General features: G+C 42.7%; 1 pseudogene; it reads right to left on the bottom strand.

The window, feature by feature from the left end:
- Positions 1–11,007: 11,007 nt before the first annotated feature.
- On the bottom strand, positions 11,008–11,918 carry LOC112316043 (small ribosomal subunit protein uS2 pseudogene; annotated as a pseudogene).
- Between the last annotated feature and the right edge of the window lie 1,267 nt (positions 11,919–13,185).

The following is a 13,185-nucleotide window of genomic DNA, read 5'->3' as shown; positions in this document are numbered from 1 at the left end:
TTAAAAAACTGAGACGCATAGTAGGGAACTAGTAAGAAACTGAATTCTCCACCCCACTAAATTAAAAATAAATGAACAGCAAGATTATAGCAATACATCTTGTTAGAACCCTGGAAATAATGAGTGCTGAAAAATACACACATTTTATTCATTGATGGGGTCCTTCAGAAAATATTTATTAAGCACCTATTATGTGCCAGCTGTTAAGCATGATGTTGAGGATATAATGATGAGGAAAACCAGAAATACTTCTGCTGTCATAGAGTCTACAGTCTAGAAGGGAGGCAGACACTTCTTTTCAAAATTAAAAGAAAATGTGAAATTTCACCTGAGATTTGCACTCTCAAAAAGTGACTTTGTATATTGAAGAGATTCAGGGAAGGTGACTCTCAAGTTGACTGGTCTGGGGTCTGAAGAAGACCAGAAGTACGTCAGGAAAAAAGTAGAGGCAGGGGTGAGAAAAAGACAACAGTTTGTGCGAAGGCCCCGTGTTTGGCAGGAGCATGAAGTATTGGGGAAATGAAAGACCAGGGCACTTGAAGAACAGAAACTGAGTGGCATCATAACAAGGCTTGTCCCTGGTGAAGGTTAGATGTTCATTTTACCTTGTCCCAATTTTTATTATCTGTACTGAGTTGGTAGCCTTTAGAAGTTACTCACCTATCCAGTTGAATGCTTAGAATATTTCTCTTTTATTTTTCTCTGAAGAACATAACATATATACACTAACAAAAAATTAAAGATCATTCAATCCTGAGATGGCAAATAGATACTATTTTTAGTGCCAGTCCTTACAGATTCATGGTTGCTGTCTGTAGTCACTGTTCATGTCATTAAGGAATTCTGAGTCACGTCCTTCTCAAATCTCAATTTCCCCTTCCCTCGTGGCCTGTCTCTGACTTGATTCCAGTGTTCTGGTCACTCTACTTCCCTGGTTTTGTCTTGGAAAGCAAGAAAGGCTACTTTCTACAGGTGCTGAAAAGTACTTTGAGATGTTCTTTCCCTTTGGGCATTAAACCTGGAAGAGGACACTATTCATGGCATTTACCCTGGCAAAGTGTTTTTGCCTTCGAATTAATTCTAGAGCTATTCCTTTTTCCTCAACTCCTAAACACAATTCCAAATGGATTGGTGCTTTGTAAACCCATGTAAAACTTATGCACATAAGTATATTTGTTTTAGAAATTTGGGGGTGGGGAAATCCTTCCAGTTATCAACATCTATACCGCTTTTTAGTTTCATTAAAAGAGAACAACAGCAAACCTACAGAGAAAATAAAAATACCTACCTTAACACTATTCAATATTAAATTCAAACCCTTCATTTTTAAGATCTGGGAAATCTGGCAGCACAACCTCATTTTCCCTATTGCATGCTACCCCAGAAGATGAAATAGTTAGAAGCTGGAGATTGCTCGAAGCATGAAAATACCAGTATTTGTAAAAACCTACAGTAGTAAAATATTTACAGTATTCCCAAGTGGAATATTAATAAAGTATCACCGGGTGAGCCAGCAGTGCCAGATCTGTAGGCATACTGGCTGCCCCACGATTTTAGACATATGGGACAGGTTACCAAGAAGGATGTAGATTTTTATTTATGGTTCAACTTAGTCTTTGAGCAAGTTTAAGGAATTATTTTAAATGCATTTTTATATATGTTAATTCTATTGACTTTAAAAGTATTGAACTTCCCCCTGGCTGGAGTGGCTCAGTGGTTGAGTGCTGGCTTGCAAATCAAAGGGTCGCTGGTTTGATTCCCAGTCAGGGCACATGCCTGGATTATGGGCCAGGTCCCCAGTAGGGGGCATGTGAGAGGCAACCACACATTGATGTTTCTCTCCCTCTCTTTCTCCCTCCCTTCCCCTCTCTAAAAAATAAATAAAATCTTTTTTTAAAAAGTATTGAACTTCCCAATTAATGATAAACATACTCTTTTAAGCAATAGAATTCCTCAGATGTCTGGATTTAAAAGGTAAAAAAAAGATCAGTAATATTGGCTTCAAGTAAAAGATATACAGTATATGAAGACTTTTTTATTGATTTATTGGGGTGATACTGGTTCACAAAACCATACAGGTTTCAAGTGAACAACTCACCAAACATCATCTGTGCACTGCATTGTGCACCCACCTCCCCGAGCAAAATCTCTTCCCATTCTCTGCAGCTCCTGTTGCCTGCAGATTCTGTTCATCTCCCAAGCTGTGTCTGTATTTGACACCAAGAAAAGGGCTATTATGTGTTTATTCCAGCTTCCACCCCCACCGGCCAGCATCTGTGCTGTGTTTGACTCTCATTGATTTGGACAAGGACCTTTCACGCCTTCAACTTAGCAACTACCCTCATAAGTAAGTCAAACAAGCTGCTTTCTCCTGAGTCCTTGCTGGAGCAATTCACCCCAATTCATACCTGGGGGTGCTTTTTTCCTCCTCATACTAACTCAGTCTGTTATTCCAAGTAGCCATTTCTGTTGAGCTCCATTAACCCTACAAAATAGGGCCAGAGGGTGCTGGCAAAACAGCAGATTCCTTTCACAGAAATTGAAGCGACTTAATACATTGCTGACTGGTGGCTGCTCTAGGAGGCGCCTTTGTAATAGGAGCTGCTTGATCCCTTTTTCTCTCCAAAGAAAAGAAATTCAATATATTTATGGCTCTGGCACCTTCAGAATACTAAATGTTTTATATTAACTTCTAACTTCACAGAGATGATATGGTGAATAAATGAATATGTGTGTGCATGTATGATACATGTGTATATATAATATATTCATGTGTGAAAAAATATTCTTCATATGTGAGTCATCCAGCATACCTCCCACATAACAGTAGATATATTTGGCGCTATTTTAATACTATGGCCCCAGATTTGAAGTTTAAATGAATATCCTCCCTAACAGGCAGGACAATAAGGTGCCAAGGCTATTTCTTTAATCAACACAACAGAATCTATATGTCCAGATGACTGTGGTACGTCTGTCTCGAAGGGGTCCCTTTCATAGGCAGCATATTTAATGCAGAAGTTTCATCTTAGTCCATACTCTATTGGAACTACTCCTAGGAAACCTATGGCATATATTATGATACATTTTTAAAATAATGCAAAGTCTAGACTTAAGAAAATTAAACAGTAAATACAACGTTCGTATATATGAAAGCAACCAGCAGAAGACATAAAACCAGAAATATTGATAATTGCATGTAGACAGCAAGATTTTTATAAAAGAATCTTTCAATTCTTGGGGAATTAAGAAAAATACCCATCTGTATGTTCACATGAGTAAGGCTTTGGGGGACCTTTCTGTGTACAGATATTCTCTGTGGGAGTCTGAGTCCTCACTCCCGCCCTATGCTGGGCCTGCCATCTCTGTGCCCGGAGATACTCAAGGTTTAGCCCTGACACACTCAGGACTGTGGCTCTCAGCCCGTCTCCAAGGCTGCACTTTGTCCTGCCCCCTTCAGCATTCAACACTCGCTGCTGCCTTCCCTCATTCGCAGATTTGTTGAATTTCTTCATCTGTTGATGTCCTGTTCTCTATACTGTCGTTTTAATTTCATCTCAAATGATAAATGTATATCCTGGTCTTCCATGTCTTCCAATCCAACAGGGAGGCAAAGTACGAGCTCACACATTTCTCCCTGTACAACCCTGAACTTAGGTTTTATTCAGCAATGAGATGGAAGGCAGAATCTTGAGACAAACAGCAAATTTGTGACTTTTAAATAAAATATGTTTAATCTCAGACAACATACTTAATCTTCCAGCACTACTTCTTCATATGTGGAAAAAAACCCAGAAAAACAAATCTGCTCATGTTCACACACGCACAGGATGGAGTGTGTGAAGGCAAGTGCAATGTAGACGAAAGAGCATTAGCTTTGGAGTCAGAAAAACGTGGGTGCAAACTTGCATCTCGCTACTTAGCTACTCTGTCATCTTGGGAAGTTTGCTTGGCTTCTGTGGGTTTCTTTTATAAAATTGGAGATAATACCTCTGTTTCAGAAGAGATATGAGGATTAGATTACACAATATATGCAAACAACCTCATACATTGTAAGTGCTCAAAAATCATAACTATCATTATTAATGTCGTGATTGATGTGCACACGGGTGGGGGAAATAGACTAGCTTAAGTGGTTAGGAATACCTGGTTGATCTTGAACAGAATCTTGACAGATGAGGAGCAATAAGTTAGTCAAGAAAAAGCAGGCAATTCATCCTAGGCAGAGGGAACGGCGCCTGTGCTTTGGGAGGTCATAGGTTTTCATCACAAGCCGTCCTGTTTGGCTCCAGCGAAGTAAAAGCTACACTCTAGAGTTAGTCAGAGGGCCGGAAGAGGAGGGAGAATGCGAAGGGGCTCCTCTGCCCGTGCCTTTTCCTTCCTAATAACCAACAATATTTCATTTGAGAGAAACAGAAGGTCATAGCCTTTTCAAACTTTGAAAACTGTTAGCTGGTAAGAGAAAACAAAGCTCTTGCTGAGTCTTCCGTTCAGTGTTTTTCCCTTCAGTTACATGAGAGCTAATTAGGGAGAAATCTTTCCTGGACTCGGTGGTGTCTGCTCTGCCTGAGCAACCTTCTGTGTGCAGACAGCACTGATTGCCAGGGGCCCTCTGCATTTCCTGGGAAGTAACCCATGTCTCCATTGTCCTTTTGGTTTCAATATCAGTCTGATCGTACAGTAGTTAACTCCACCTTTCAGGGAGCCAACACTTTGGACAGGGGTATGAGAAGTTGGTTTAATATATCACGTCAAGGATAAATAATCCTTGATGGAAGTCAAACCTCACTGCTCTCCTTCCCTCATAGCAGTGCTAAGCCTGGTCCCTTGCATGATGCCAGGAGTGGGGAAGAAGCAGGTAGGGAGGTTTTTTCTAAACACCTCGCTCTTGAAGGTTTACCAGAAAAGCAACTGAAGAACAAGGGTGAAGAATAGTGTATAAATGATGCTTTTCCATATACAATCAGATTCACTCCTCCCAACTTTCCTTCAAAGTACACATTATTATCCTTATTCTACAATGAGAGAACAGAGGCTCAGAGAGGTTAGTAATGTGTCCGAGGTCACACAGAGAGTAGCGGGACTGGGATCTAGGCCTAACTTTGTCCGGCTCAAAGCTGGTGTCATTTTCATTGTCACCATGTTCCTTTGCCTGGCTCTTCACAATTTCTGGATTTCATCAATTCCAAGGTACATTATTTTTCACACTATGAGCATATCTGAAAAGGGAATACATAGTGTATTACAATTGCTGTTAGCGAGAAGAATTGTAACTCTTTGTCATGGCCTCTGTGCGAATAACCTGGGCTGTTTTCTTGGAGGAATGATTTGATAACTGCGGTCACTTGATGCTTTTACCGACAAACCAGTAAGGAACATCTGAAAAAGGAATGTGAGTCTTAGATGGTTTCTAAAAACCCTCCTTTTATACATGGTAAATTAAGAAATCACCACCACTAAAGCATGTAGAATGAGGATCTGGGGCTTGGGGGAAAATCTCAAAGAAAAAATTACAGCACTTTTTAGAAATGCTGAGTCACTGTTGCCCTGGAGGGAGCAAGGGAGAATATTTATAGAAAAGAACCAACTAGAAGATTCTTAGACCAAAGTTGTACAGAATAGTCAAACTGGTTTTGCGCATGTTGATGTTATATTTTTGCTTGTATTACTATTTTGCTTATATTTTCTTGTTATGTAAAAATGATAAAAATGTGATAAACATCTGTGTTCAGATTGCTCCATATAAACCGGGGATCCATTTATGATTTGCTCTCCCTGTCAGCCAGATGTGAGGTTCACAGAGCAAGGTCTAGCCAGGACAAGACTAGTGATTTTGAGATCCTACGGTCTTTCAAGTATTATTTTATAGGGTCTATTATATCTGTTCATCCCAACAACAGTCTTAACAAAGTAGTTATTATTTTCCTGATTTTACAGGAAAGGAGACGAGGTTCAGAGTGGTTGTATAAATTGTTCACCTTCTTACCACTAGGAAAAGACAGGGTTTTAAACCAGGATTTTTGGACTAAATAATCTAGCTATTACACATAACACTCTGTTACCTTTCAAATACTTGCTGTACATGACCCCAGGGGCACATACTCTGCAGAGCACACGACAAGTACTAGTCAGTTCCTGGCAAGTTAAACAACAAATTTCTGTTCGGGCCACTAGAAGAAGAAGAAGGCAGGACAACCGAGAGCAACAGCAGATGATCAACAAAAGCCTCCCAGCTTTTTCCTGGACTTTAGCATAGTGCATCACATGGACTTTGGAGTCACACACACCTGGGTTTGAGTCTCAACTAGATCAGTCACTGACCACAAGAACGTGAAAGTTGCTTAGACTCTCAGAGTCTCATTTTCATGGAAAAGGGGGTGGTGATTGCAAACCTTCGGGGGTTTTGTTGACTTTAAGGGCAAAAATGAATGTGATTTTGTCACACTTAGCTAATTGCCTAGCACAAGGGCATCCACAAGAAGTTAGTTCTCGTTTGCCATTCCATGGGGTTAGTTTTGGGCTGAGTATCTGAGTCTAATTGTACAATTAGGCCTTCTCTTCACAAAAGATGAACTGGCTAAGGAAAATTGGTTTCTATTCCTCCTGCTCCCAAATTGGGTGGCATGTGTAAGTTTTTATTTATTCGGCACATATTCATTAAGCACAGTGATATGCCACATGTGTGCCAGGCATCCATGTAGAATAAAATAAAAAGCAAGAGCTTTAGCATCAGGATGCCCTGGCTCCATCACTTGGCATAATCTTTGATGATCATTTATCTTCCTGACCCTCACCTTATTTATACAAAGTGAGTAATAGGATCTGCTTTGCACTTAGAAGGAATTAGTGTAATAGCCATTTTCCCTAACCTTAATAGCCTCGGATAGAATCAAACTGCTTGACTAGTTGCAAATTAACTGATGGTGTGCTGGCAAATGCTCTCCAGGGGATAAAAAAAATTCCTGGGTGTAGCATTTAATAATTTCCACGGTGTAAAACCTTCCAGGCAGCCCCAGCCCACTGCTGGCAGCCATCCAGTGGTATTCCATGTAAAGGTAACATAGTTACAAATTCCAGGGATTTGTTTATGGGTGTCTTTGGAAGACCATCTTGCTGCCTACCACAAATGGCTGCCATTTATTAAGCTTCCTTCACATTACTTTACTTTCTCAACATCACCATTCTGTGGAGATGTTCTTATTCCCATTATACAGAGAAGGTAAGTGTGGCTCAGAGAGGCGACCTTGCCAGAGGTAAACTAGCCAGCGAGTGTCAAACTAAGATGAGAACCTACATCATCTAATTCCCATGTCTATGTTCTTATCCACCTCTTTCTGCTGTCTTCCTTTCAAGGATTCAGTAAACCAACTCCCTGGTTAACAGAGAATTTCCATGGCAACAGTTGGGCTGCTGTGGTGGTGATGGAGAGGCATTCATGGAAGGATTCATGGAGAGATGCATGGAGGGACCTAGAGTTGAGGCTGAAACTAGGAGCTGCTCTGAGTGGTGTACCCTCCTGTCAGGGGCGGCTCCTGCAGGAATCAGGGCCAAAGCCACAGAGAGTGTTTCTAGACTTCAGCCAGGCTGATTTTATGAAGCTTTGCCCATTGTGGTCACAGAATTTTTAAAAATGTAAAAAATAAATCAGTGAAAATTAAATGAATCCTTTCCAAATAGCCATGTTGGACTCAAAGTGGTCTTACAGAGCAATAAAAATAGGGAAAATAGAGTAAATTCCACTTTAATCTCAGCCAGATTTATTGTCATCTCGGGGAGAGAGGAAAAGCTCACAAGAGCCATGTCTCACAGAGCTATTTTCTGAAAAATAACTCAAACGCTCCATAGGAAAATAGATTAATTTCGTCTCCATGGGAATGGTCCCGAATGCTAAAGTATGCGGCTGACAGGAAAAAGTCACAACGACAGGCTGACCAAAGTGAGCGCAATACAGAGACAGCCGCTGCGGGGGCTTCTGGTCTTATTATCACACCCGATTCTAATTGTTCTTTCACATTTCAGACCTCTCCCCCTGTTATATTTGAAAAGAGGAATGATCTTATTCAGTTTGAATCCACATAATTTAGCGTAGTGTCTGACTTAAAGTAAGTACTTCATAAATGCGGGTAGAAGGCAATCAAATATTACATTGCCCCTGTAGAGTGGTTCTGCACATGCAGGCTGGAAAATGGTAGCCCTAGCATCCTTTGAAGAGGTCTTATAAATACGGTTCCTTACATTCATCAATGAGATTCTTAAGTATGAGATCTGTGATGGGGCCCAGACACTCGAATTTTTATAAAGCCATGTAGGGAATTCTGAAATGCACCTGCGTTTTAGAATCACACCTATCCTTGTACACAGATTAATAAACAACATGCTTGACTCACAGTTTCCAAAAGCCAAGCTCTACTTAACATCCCCTATGAAAAGTGTAGGAAGAACTTCTTTCACTTGTTGGGGCCTGCTGTGTGCCCCAAACGGGGCCAGTAGAAGTCGGGGATACCGGAATGACAGATCCTATCCCCAAGAAATATTGAATTGTATTAGAAAACTAAGAATGTCTATAAGCTTCATGTCTGTCTGGGATAGTTTGTGGGGCTGGTGAGGACCTGAGAAAACTTCCTCCAGGAACATGTTAAAAAGGGAGCTAGAAGGGGCATTGATTTGGTCAGGGACCGTGGAAGCTGATGGCAGTGAAGAAGATGGCACCGGTTGCCATCCTCACTGCAGGTGATGCAGCCCGCCCAGACACTGGTCGGCCCTTTGCACGCTGAGCAGCATGTCCTCGCCATGGACATTGAGACACGAGCATCGAAGTGAGCACCATTTGCAAGGTTTGGCTGTCATGCTTTTAGCAGGAGCAAGAACACGGTTCTGGCTTTTGGTATTAAAGTAACAGGAATGTAACCACAAGCGCAGAGCAATTAATTTTGGGGGGGGACTACAAAGAAAAAATATTACTTGGTAGCTAACACTTGATGGAGCTCATAAGAGACAACCCCTAATAATTCTCAAGTACCTGGAACCAGAGAAACAATTGTTTTATTATAGTTCTATTTGTATTCGTTGTACTGATAACAGTAGACACCTGTCTGGACCACTGGGAGCAAGCTGAGGGTGGGAAGTGGGAGGGGCCCCGGGGGGAGACAGAGCTAGGCCAAGGGAATCAGACCTGGGAGCTGCCTGTGCACTGAGCCACGCTCCTTGGGGACAGGGGTCAGAGGTTCGAGTACTGAGGGCATGGTGTGCCACAGAGAATGCCTTTGCAAACTGCCCAGGGCCATGGTCAGGACACTGAGTTTCCCAATGCTAGGCTGCACTCCTGCAGGTCAGTGAGGCCTCCCCTCGGTCCTTGTGGACACTCTGCCCCTGGTGTGGCGGTCTAGCCCCTGGCTGCAGATGCCCCGCCCCTCCCACTGAGGCTGCCCCTGGCACTACCTGAGAGTCCATGTGGGGTTTCCAGGGTCCCTTTACTTAGGCTTTTGGCTCAGTCACTCTCTATCAGTGGGCCCTGAGTGCGGGCAACTCACTGAGTGCTGGGACTAAGGCATGCGAAGCACAAAGTTGACAGAACACCGTAAAAGTCTCCCCCATTGGCCATGATGGTGCCAGGGAGAGGTCCTTACACTGAGCACATGCTAGGCTAGCAAGATAATTGGATGAGAGGAAAAAGCCCTCCTACCCTCTTCCAGTACCAGATTTGGGGTGGGAGCAGGGGAAGGTAGGTACATACACAATAGAAGTTAAAATGGCAGCAGGGGGAGGTGCTGACCGAAGAGGCCTGTCCATCTAGCCTGGGAAAAGAGGGGATCAGTTGGGAAGTGGACCCAGCCAAAGTGCACAAAAGTTTGGGAAATTAATTGCTCATTCTGAGAAAGTACTTGGCCCTTCCCGCACCCAAAGCAAATATAGTCTAAGGGGGACAAAGAAATGCTCTGTTGCTTGTTGCTCACTTCTTGGGACCTGAGCTCGAACAGCGCGCTGGCCTGTCTTCTCCATGGGCCAGGTGGCCTTAGCTGTCATGTGGTCCATGGCCTCAAGGAGGGAGTCTCTCTCCCTCCCTCCCTCTGTCTCCCTCCCTCTTGCTCCCTCCCGCACTGACTTGGTGAAGCATTCTCCAGTGTGTTTGTCACTCTTTTGCCTGGGAGCATGCTCCTTGCTGCAGCATGTTCCAGGAAGGAGCCTGAAGCCAGACAGCAGCTGGGAACAAGCTACCTGGATGACCACTTAGCAGCCACCTCGGGCTCCACAGGATGGTACTTTAAAATGGAGCAGGAGCTCTGGGCACTGCCTTTTGTTCTGGTCTTGTTGAGGACGGCTGGACTTTGTCTGAATTTGCAGACGAGATTAGCTTTGAGATGGGGAGTCCCCCATTCTCCCAGAATGTTCAGCATTCAGATAAAAAACTCTTTTTCTTTCTTAACAGCCTCTGCCTTTAGAGTTTGCCTTTTCTGGCCATGGGCAGCTGAAACCCTATTTTTGTTTGGTAACAGTATGGCCAAGGAAACACTGATAAAATGAGACAATAAGAATAAAAAATGAGAATATAGAATAGAAAACAATACTCTATGATATGACATGGTCTCCAAATTCAGCATGAGTTTATGACCACAGGAGATGAATAAGAATAAAAATAATGTAAAACAGATAAAAATAAAAATAGAAAAATAAATAGGAGGCAAAGAAGTATAAGAACTGCTTTATTAACAACTGGATAAAAGCATCCAGGACCTTAATATCTTGTCTAGAATGTCTTTTAAGTCAAAACTCCATCCATAAAACGTGGCTCAACAAATTTCCTGAGCTCTGAATATGAGTATAGTGGTTTTTCCATTTAGCCTATATTATTCCCTTCCTTTAAGCATCTTTTATGTGCTAGATGTTCTTACATATTAGGAATACCATTGAAATAAAACAAAGTCCTGGCTTTTTTTTTTTTTTTTTTGAAACTGTTTATTTTCCATCAACCTTATTTTCCACTCTGGTAAGAGTGTGTGGAAGACCAGCTTAAGACCACTCAGTGGTTGACCCTACCCACTCCATGGCCTGCATGGTGGGGGCTGCAGACCAGTCTTCGGTGGCAGGCTGAGCACTCCGGTCTTCAGTAGGGAACTGCTGAATGGGCACAGAGGGCACCTGCATGCCTTCCGACCAGTCTGCGACCTCGGGCTGAGCAGCGGTGAACGGGAGCTGGAACCGTCCATTCACCCTGAAATTCCTCCTTGGTCACAGCCTTCTCTGCAGCAGCCTGCTCTTCCTTCTCAATCTCTTCAGGGTCTCTCTAGAAGTAGAGATCAGGCATGACCTCCCACGGGTGCTCGTGGGAGATGGCGCCATGCATGCACAGAACTTCCCAGACCAGCATCCACCACATCAGACCCACTGAGTGAGCCCCTTGTTGTTGCAAGGGATGGCGATGTCCACGTAGTGCAGAGTAGAATCTGTGTTACACAGAGCAATGGTGGGCAGGTTAACATAGGATGCCTCGGTGAGAGGCTGGTGGTCAACCCTGGGGTCGGTGACCACCAGAAGTCTGGGCTCCCAGAAGGCTGCCTGGATCTGGTTAGTGAAGGTGCCCGGAGTGAAGCAGCCGGCAATGGGAGTGGCTCCAGTGGCAGCAGCGAACTTCAGCACAGCTTGCTGGCTGGTGTTCCTGGACAAAATGACACTGACATCAGCGGGGTTTTCAATGGCAACAATGGCAGGAGCTTCTCCCAGGTTCTCTTCAGATTTATGATGTAAATGCCATCACTTTTCCTTTTGTAGATGTATTGTTCCATTTGAAAGTCAAGGTTGGTGCCACCTAACTGGGTTCCTGCCACAAGGAATTTGAGGACATCCTCCTCCTTCATTTGCAGGACATCAAGGCCTCCGGACATTGTGAAAGTTTCCCTTTAAGTTACGTGGGAACCCAGAACAACACCATACAGGCCCTTCCCTTGGTAGCGCGGAAAAAGCCTGGCTTTATTTTTTAGTCAACGCTAGTTCATATTGTATTATAAGTTCATTATTTTTAATTATCCACAGTATGTGCCCACACGAAAGTGAGCTTCATGAGGGAAGGACCTGTTCTGTTCATCGCTCTGGCTGTAGTGTCTTGTTCACCCTACTACTAATGCCCTTCGCACCAACTGTTACTTCAATAGATAAATGAATGAGTGAGTGAGTGAGTGAATGATATTTGGCAGAAAGTGATTACACAGGGCATTCTGAATTCCTTTTGAACTACTCTCATAGGAGATAGTTTTTCAAGCATCAAACATAGAAAGAATAGCATTGCCGGACATATAAGATACATACTTTTCTGTTTCCACACCAAACAGGACATGACTCTTCTCACTAAAATGAAATATAAATTTCTCAGCTTCAAACAGCTTATTAGCCAGTATAATAGGCTAGGAGAAAATGTGCTAAAAATAAACCCTACAATGTCAGTGACAACATAAAAAACTAAACTTCTTTTGCACATCACAGCCCCTTGAGTGATTCTCTGCTAAGCTGTGACTTGGAGAGCTAAGTAAGCTCTTTCCATCTTGTGGTTCCACAAGAACTCTTTCTTTTCAAGGCTTCAAAATGGGGCCAGAGAGAGAAGGGAAGGAAGTGCGATATGCTATGTCCAGGACCTGAAATGAGGTATATTACTTCCATCCGTATTTCACTTGCATGGTCTCATCACGCCATAAGAGGAGCGGAAAGTGTGGTTATCTTGTGTGCCATGGAGGAAAGTTAAGTGGTTTGGTGGACACGTGGCATTGTCTCATGCTGTATTTCCAACACCGAATTTAAAGATAAGAAGGGCTGTGGCATTTCCGGCCATAGCCAACAGGTACCGAAAATACAGATGGGAAACAAAATTTAGAAATCCTTTAATAATGATCCAATAATCATATATCAATTAATTAATTCACTAGATACATATGAAGTTATTACTGTGTATCACTGTTTCCCACCCTGTATACCTTATAGTCTAGAATGGAAGATAAATGAGCCATTATATTATAGTGAAGCAAGATGAGTGCCTTGATAGGGAAAGCCCAGCATGGTATAGGAGAAATGTAATAATATTTTAAAGTAACAACAATAACTGCATTTTGAGCATCTACTCGGTACCAGGCACTCTAACTATACTGTTGCACTTATTTTTCACAATGCTAAGAGATTAGACACTATTATGGTTGCTTTATA

The sequence above is a fragment of the Desmodus rotundus genome, chromosome 5, assembly GCF_022682495.2.
Source record: "Desmodus rotundus isolate HL8 chromosome 5, HLdesRot8A.1, whole genome shotgun sequence".
In the NCBI taxonomy this organism is placed as follows: Eukaryota; Metazoa; Chordata; class Mammalia; order Chiroptera; family Phyllostomidae; genus Desmodus; species Desmodus rotundus.
This window is presented reverse-complemented; position numbering and strand designations above follow the sequence as displayed.